Consider the following 8,350-nt stretch of genomic DNA (forward strand, 5'->3'; position numbering starts at 1 on the left):
TGTTCATCGTGCATTTTTTTAACCATCATACCTTCTTTTTTGTTTTTTGCTTTCTTACACTCAATCTCAACATGTTCAGTGCTGAATTAAATTAAAACAAATGAAATTGAGACCATAACGCTGCACGGGTCTGAGATTCTGCTCTGTATTAAACTGTCTGCAAACAGCATCTCTGAGTGCTCTCGTTATTGGTGATAGATTCAAATAAAAATTGAGGCAGACCCCTGTGGTGCTCACGTCTTTTCTGCAGTACAAAAGAATAAATAAAGACAAATATTATAGCATACAATAGTAATTATTTTTGTCTTCTGTTATGTACAATCTGTTGGAAATAGTTATTCAGCAAATAGAAAAACACCAGTCGCCCAAAAGATATAATAGAGATATTCAAAATGTGTTATTTGAGAATTGTTTAGAGGAAAAATGTTTTTTGACATAACTGTGACTTCATACTGTGGAGGTTAAATTCAAAAACTCATCACTGCAGTCAGATGATTTTATTAATGCCCCATTAGTAGGTGTGCACAAAGTCCCCCTTCATATAGTTTTAAATGTATGCCTGTAGATTAATGAGCTTTTCCTGGTTCTAATTATAGCACAGCAACACCATAGCAACAGCATGGCCACAACGTCCTCATATTTCTTGGCCTCCTCATTCATTTCTAAATGCTGTCTTATGGGATTTTAAAGTGAGGATATTACTTTGATGCATGCGCTGATTTTATCAATCTAAAACCCTTAATTAGATATCTTATAAAAGTATTTCAAAACTTTGTGGATTCTCTGCCTTGAAGGCACACTTGAAATCCTGTTTGATGCAGATAAACAGGCAGCTCACATGGTTGAGGTTTTGATTAAAAGTCCCAAAGTCACTTGTCTCAACTGAGGTTTTAAAACAGCCCTGTCGTGTGGTTTTTTTCCATCTGAATTAATAAAAGAATGACAAGTGTGTTTGAGGGGTTTTTGTAAAAAATGTAAGACTAGAGAGCTGCAGTGTTGACATCACACCCCGAATAACCTCTCACAATATTTTTTTTCCATAAAAGAGACAAACATCTTTACTTCTGAGAACATCGTGAATTCGCAACAACTGTTATTGCAAATCAGAACCTTGGTTATTTTCCACAAATTAAGGCAATGATTACTTTGTCCCAAGTGTCAAAAGTAGCAGTGCTTTGGTCTCTACTGGTTTTTGCATCACTTTTACATCATTCAGCCCTCCTCTCAATTTAGGCATGCAGTCCAAAGAATAAACCACAATTTTATTATTTAAATAAAATCCATTCTTATCTTAACACATGAAATAAACAACATAACATAAATACTCCATACAAAGGCTGTCCTTTTAATACTAGCTGACTTCAAACCTGTAGGTTCTGACTTCTCTTTCAATACTGACCAGAAGGAAGGAGCAGGATTACTTATTTATTTATTTACATTTAACATGAGATGAGATTAATGCCACTACTAGGATAAGGATGCTTGGCTGAAAAGCATCAGGATAAGACCTGCATATAACTGGTCTGCACTTATAAAGCGCCTTTTGGACCTTTGCAGTAATACAAAGCATTTTAGATTATGTTTCACATCCAACCACATCTACACACTTACACGACAATGCCACGCATGATGCTTGCTTTCTGTCAGAAGTACCTCCTGAGAGTTCTCCTGATGGCAGGAGAAAGGCACCAGCAGCCCTGTGATTAGTGGACAACCTGGTCCACTGCCTGAGTTGTGGCTACGTTGTGAAAGTTTCTTGTAGTCAGCTGATCCTTCAAAATCAGTTTCTGAACTTATTCTACATGTTTAGATTTGTCTTTAAAAAAAAAAAAAAGAATTGCTCAACAATTGTCAATTGCTCGACTACCTAAAAGGGATAAGCAACTGTCTGTTTTTCCAAGTCATAGATTAACCTTTAATCAATTATGCCAATTTTCAGTTAATATACTGACTATTGTTTGTGATGATTTGTGTGTTTTTAATATTTTCAATATTTTATCTCTCATATTTTTCTTTTGAAAGAGTTTAAATGCATTTTTGTATTTCAGTTCCTCCTGCTGTTGCTTCTAATTCATCTCACGTGCCAGACTGTCTTTATCCTCAAAGCAGTGGAGCATCTCCACACTCCTTGTGTCATTCCTCTTTGTTTCACGTGTCTGATCTCTGCCCCTGTTTTTTTATGCGTCGTTAGTCTTTACGCATTGTATGGTTCTTTGGATCTCTGGATGGTTCATGGACTCTGTCGTTTTTCCTGCTCCTTATCTACATTTTTGTGCCTGACCTACCTCTGCTTTGTTTAGAAACACTTGGATTTTGGACCTCGCGCCGTGTCTGATCCCTGCATGTGAGACTGCTCTCGCTCTCTTTAACTCTGCTCCTCCTACGTGTGCCTGTGGTGATTTATCAGGATTCATGAGCTGAATGACAGCGAATCTTGTTGCGCCTTTTTTGTGAAAGAAAATCATTTAGTCCTAATTGGTGACATTAGGTTTATTAAATAAAAATAAATAACTACAGTGAGTTGTTATATGGTGTTAATGACATATTAGTATAAAGTGCAATTAACTGCAGTGTTTTTATAAAATCAGTTACTGAGGCCATTTTTGAAACCTGTCAAATACAGACATGGTGCATTCATGGTTGTGTCATAAATTACATACACAGCAAGTAATAAAAGTGGTTTTCAAATGAATTATTCAGAAAGAAGGGGCCCACAGACAAATCGCTGTCTCAGAAACTCCATAAGTTAAACTTTGCACAGCTCAGAAAGAAAGTCGGTTGGCTTGTGGCTGTATATGAGCCCAGCCATCGTCTTTATGTTTCTGCTGCTTGCTTTGAATGGGCTGTCTCCTACTCGGATCTCTAAACTCCTACGCTCATGCTCAACCCCATATCCCCTCAACTCATCTAAAATAAACCCTTTAGCTGTTCCAGGGAGATGTTGCATGCTTGAGGTCGTAGCCCTTTAATCTCAGAAGACTCTCCCACACTGTATCTGTCACGGTCCTGGGTCTCCTGACCCAGCGTTTTTAGTTCTTTGTGATTTTTGTATTATTGTACTTGTGTGTGATTTATTCTATGGCTTCTAGTTTTGATCCCTTGCCCTTCATGTCTCTCTGTGTCCCCTCTGTTCTGTGTAATTGTGTGTCTTTGCATGTTTGAGTTTCTTGTTTTCTGTCACTCTGCATTGTGCATTATGTTCTCATGGTTGGTTTTTTGTTACTCTCTCTAGTCTAGTCTCTTGTGTTCCCAGCTGAGTATTTCCCTGTGTATTTTGGTTCTTAGACCTCTGCCTTATGGTTTATGTCTCTGTATTTCTTAGTTGCTGTCTCCACTGTGTCAAGTTCGCGTCTCTGTGTGATACTTCCTGTTTTACTTTGATGGTCCGTGTCTCATGTGAATGCGTCCTGCTTTGCTTGTCTCGTCAGTCCTGATTTCTCCCAGCTGTGCCCTCCTTCTGTGTCTCATTCCCCTCGTTACTTCCCAGTGTATTTAAACCCTGTGTTTCTCTGAGTCAGTGTTGCGTTGTCCCTCATGCTGTGTGTGGATCTCCCTGTGTCTCCCTGTGAGTTCTTAGTTTATGGTTTCCCAGTTTAATCTAGTTTTGTATGTTTGTTCTACCAGCAAATAAAGCTGTGTTTTGAGTTCACCTCCCCGAGTCTGTGAGTCCTGCATTTTGGGTCCAACTCCTGCCTGCCGCACAGCGATTCATGACAGTATCCGACCTGCTCTCATCACTGACGCTTTAAAAATTGTTTTCATATCCCTTTATACCTTTATGCCTCTGTGTGCATGGCAGGGCTATAAGTGCACCACACTTAGAAAATGTGTTGTGCTTTTGTTGTTGGTCTGGTCTATTGATTGTTTTTCTTCTTACACATAAAAAACTTGGATTCACAGAAAAAGTTCATCTTAACCCAGTTAAGATCGCCTCAATGTAGATATTCTCATGTGTTGTTACTTCCTTGCTTTGCGTCCCTTGGGATGAAACTAAGTATATTTTAAACAAAAAAGAATAAATCGAACAGGGATTGGCTGTATGCTTGTTAAAAATATTTTAAGGTACACTGAGGAAAACTGAGAGTACTTTTATGGCACATAAACAAGTCGGGGTGAAATTAAATGTGTGCGTGTTTGAAAAAGCACTCACTGAATAGAAACACAGCATGATTCCTGTATTAGTTAAATTAAAAATAATGGTAGTCAAGAAGGAGAAAAAGATGATACATACTTGTAAACAGACCACTCACTAATTAATGGCATCAAAGCAACCAACGTTTTAAATAACTTCCACAGAGAAAGCTACACCGGGGAAGTGATCTACGCACATACAGTCAGAAGTCTTTGTTTTTTAGAGCTTCAGCATTTTGTCTATAAAAAGGTGTAGTAATTACTGATGTGTGTGGTAGGAGCATGACATCAGTTATATTTCCAATCATTTGTTTTGTTTAATTACCAGAATACAATATAATTTACTGCATCTGACACAAGCAGATGTGAAACATCTGGAGAAGCTGTGGAAAGTGCTACTCTACCTGTAACATCATTCAGCATGACCAGTTTGGTGGTGGGTCGGTGATGGTCTTTGGAGGGATATCCACAGACCTCTGCAGGCTAGGCAACGGCACCCTGATATCCATTAGGTATCAAGATTAAAACCTTGGACCCATAGTCAGATGCTACGCCTGTGCAGTAGGTCTTGATTCCTGGTGCATGACAATGCCCGGCCTCATGTGGTTAGAGTACACAGGCAGTTCCTGGAGGATGGAGGAACTGATACCATTGACTGGCCCCAACACTTGACCTAAATTCTATATGACATCTCTGGGACATCATGTCTCAGTCCATAAGACGCCACCAGGTTGCACCTCAATCTCTCAAAAATGTGGTTCAGTGATGCCCAGCTCCAAAACGGGGAGGCAATCACCCAGGACACCATCCGTCATCTCATTATGAGCGGCCCCTGATGTTGTCAGGCATGTTGGAATCATACAAACTACTGAGTTGCTGCAATAAAATCAGTAAAATGTACAAGCCTGCAACATTTTTTTACTTTGATTTTCAGGGTTTCTTTGAATTCAAACCTCTGTAGGTTTATAATTTCCATTTCCATCAAACGATGTGGAATCCTCTCATTCCTAGCACGTTAGTCAATCAGCATATCAGTATAGATTTTTTCCCACTGAGTGTTCTATATATATATATATATATATATATATATATATATATATATATATATATATATATATATATATATATATATATATATATATATATATATATATATATATATATATATATTCATTCAATAAAAATATTATTTTTTTATACAGGATGGGGGGTGAAAAGGGTCACACATTAAAAAGATTTCGTTGTTAATTTTTCAGCCTCAGACCGCCGTGCAGCTTCATGTCCATGCAAATAAGTCCAGTTGATATTTGCAGTACAAAGTGACCTTCTCTACAAAGAGCTGAGAAGATCTGAAATCCCACATCCGACTCTGATTTTCATGCACTTTCACAGCAGTGGAATTCAAAGGTGGGCTTTCAGAAAGCTTATACTGTAATTTACATACTGGCTGTGGACAACGCCTTGACACTGGTGGTAATAGTTCAGCACCCTACAATATTACTTCAATATTCTGTTAAGATGTCGCAAGCATAATCCCATCTTGGACTTTTATGCACCTTCAAATTTAATAATATCTTAATAAATCTGTCAGTTGTTTGCCCATCCAGACAGTTTCAGGTGTTGGGGATTCGAGTTAGTGGATGCTGAATCTCTAAAGCTGCTTTGTTTTACCTCTGTTTCCTTTACAGTGTGTGCTGCCTGCTTCACTCAGTCTGTAAGGATCAAGTTGATTACTAACTGTACTTCCTCCAGTGGCCACTTGAAGTTGGCTATATGAATCAGCAGACTCCAAAATAAAAATCCCAACTTTACAGCATTTAAAAGAATATTTACAGTTGATTAATGAAAACTATTTTGGGCTCCGTGCTTTTTCCATAGTAACTGTGGAGGGTTAAGTTTTTAAAAGTTATCCATGTGGATACTGTGTATGCTGTGGCTTGCATTCACTAATTGGAGTCACTGAACTGAACTTCTCCACCAAGTTTGTGCCGTTGTTGCATTTTTCACCCTTTTTTTAATAGCCTGTCTTAGAAGTGTGTGCTTAAGTATTGATGTGTGAAATTCTAGTATTTTTATTAGGTTGTTATTTAGCACTAATTACTACATATGTGTATCGCTGTCTAACACTGCAGCTTACAATAGCTAACTTTTAACATAGCGGCCTATCCTGTCATCCAAACATGGTCGCTTCACAAAATTAACACAGTGATAGTCAAAAAAGCAAACTTTAAGGCGTCACAAACCAGTGGGCCACTTTATTTATTTTTGTATCCATCATTTATATACAGTCTATGGTTCATTTCCAGTATTCAGTTTTTGGTGGATATAGTTGTCTTCATGTTCACCCAGAAAGCTGAGCTCACCGTCTGGGACAAGGCAATGTGAACTGCTTTTGAATTAATATACTGTAGCTGTGCAATTTTGGAATCTGACTATCATAGTTGACAGTTTGGCTGTCCACACTGATTTCCATGCATTTAAAAAAAAAAAAAAAAACGTTAATATATATCTATGGTGTATGGAACTAACTCATTTTATAATCTAAAACATGCAAGTTTAACATATATGCCAAAAAAAACCAACACAACAACAACAACAACAACACACTTTTCCACAGCACTTTTCTAGTCAATTTGAGCATGCAAAGCGCTTTCTTACTACAAGCTTCATTAACACAAGTGCTTTATTCTGTGTCTAACCACTTTACCTAACATTCACACTCACTCCAATGGATGCATCAGGGAAAACTTGGGGTTCAGTATCTTCCCCAAGGGCACTTTGGCATACACACTAGGGAGCCAGGAGAAGTCTGGTGCAAAATAAAGGCTACTTTTAAGTATAAATATATTAATTTTTTCCCAAAAATTACAAAATGAAGAACTGAAATAACAGATCACAGAGCTGCTTCTTTGCCAATAAACAGAGATTTACTTTTTAGTTCTCTGGGACTTCACTGAAATACTTTTACAGAAATATATGTTCATATTCTCTTGATCTCATCTGATGGGTATCCCTCTGCTGAACAAAGAGGAGGGCATATGCCGCAAGCAATCAAAACCACTAATACCATCAGAGCTTACATTACTGAATACATAACAGAGCCAAGCAGACAGACACACACATACACACACACCAGAGAGGCAGAGTGTAATTATTCAGCACCTCACCAACAGTCAACATGCTGTCAAACTAGAGAGATTAAAAATAAATAAATGCTGTAAACAGTTGCACAGCAGAGGCAAAAAATAATTCCACTCTCCATTAGTATGATGGCAAGTATTTAAGAGCAGTTTCAAGGTTATATCGTTACCTGAAGGTAAGGGCTCTCTCAAAGTCATGATGTGTCTTTTCAAAGTGTGAGACACTACTCCAGCATTTCTTAGGTTTATGATCAAAGAATATTAATCTAATAAAAAAGGCTGCAGTGTCACAGAATCACTTACATGCTCTAGCTTGACCAGCTGTAACATTAAAATGTTTGTGAACACTGATAAATTGTCTGTCTGTATTTATTCTGTTTGCACTCAGGATTGTTGTAACTTCACTAAATTTTGCTTTTTTAAATTCCCTGGATATGCACTTGGAAGCTAGAATTTTGCAATATCCCTTTTGCCTTTGGCTGACCTTTTGTCAGTGCTACAGCAGTGATGTGGATACTCATGTGTATTTCTGCATAAGAAACATTCGCTGCACATCAATAAGAGGAAAAAAATCTCTTAGAAATAATATATAGTTTTTTTGTATTTTAACTGCTTTTTTGTAACTCAGTTTGTCAAATGACTAGTTAAATCTACCTGGATCTGTGTTAAAAAACAATAATGAAATGTATCCAACCATGCAAACTGAAAGATTATTTTTTTAATTAATAAATTAGTTTGTTTGAGACTTTCTATTGTGTGTAATGTAGGTTTTTATTCCCCGCTTTATTTATGTATTTATTTTTTTACATTTGTATTATTACTTTTTTACATTTCTTACATTGTTTATTGCGTATTTATTAAATTTAACTAAAAGCAAATCGTAAAGGACCGTTTTAGTTTTAAATTGTTGGTATTTTTATTCACATACGGTAACAAAACCCTTCAATTTATTACAATTTCTTTTAGTCTTTATTTTTCCTTCTTTGGGGTTTCACTGTTACCATAGTAACTGGTAGTAACGCATTGGTCCGTCCAGAAAATCAGTTCGGCTCTTGGTCCGTTTCTAAAACCATCCGTAG

This window comes from Rhamphochromis longiceps, linkage group LG7 (assembly GCF_057381845.1).
Source record: "Rhamphochromis longiceps isolate RC_006_pf linkage group LG7, R_longiceps_female_GT1.1, whole genome shotgun sequence".
Classification (NCBI taxonomy): Eukaryota; Metazoa; Chordata; class Actinopteri; order Cichliformes; family Cichlidae; genus Rhamphochromis; species Rhamphochromis longiceps.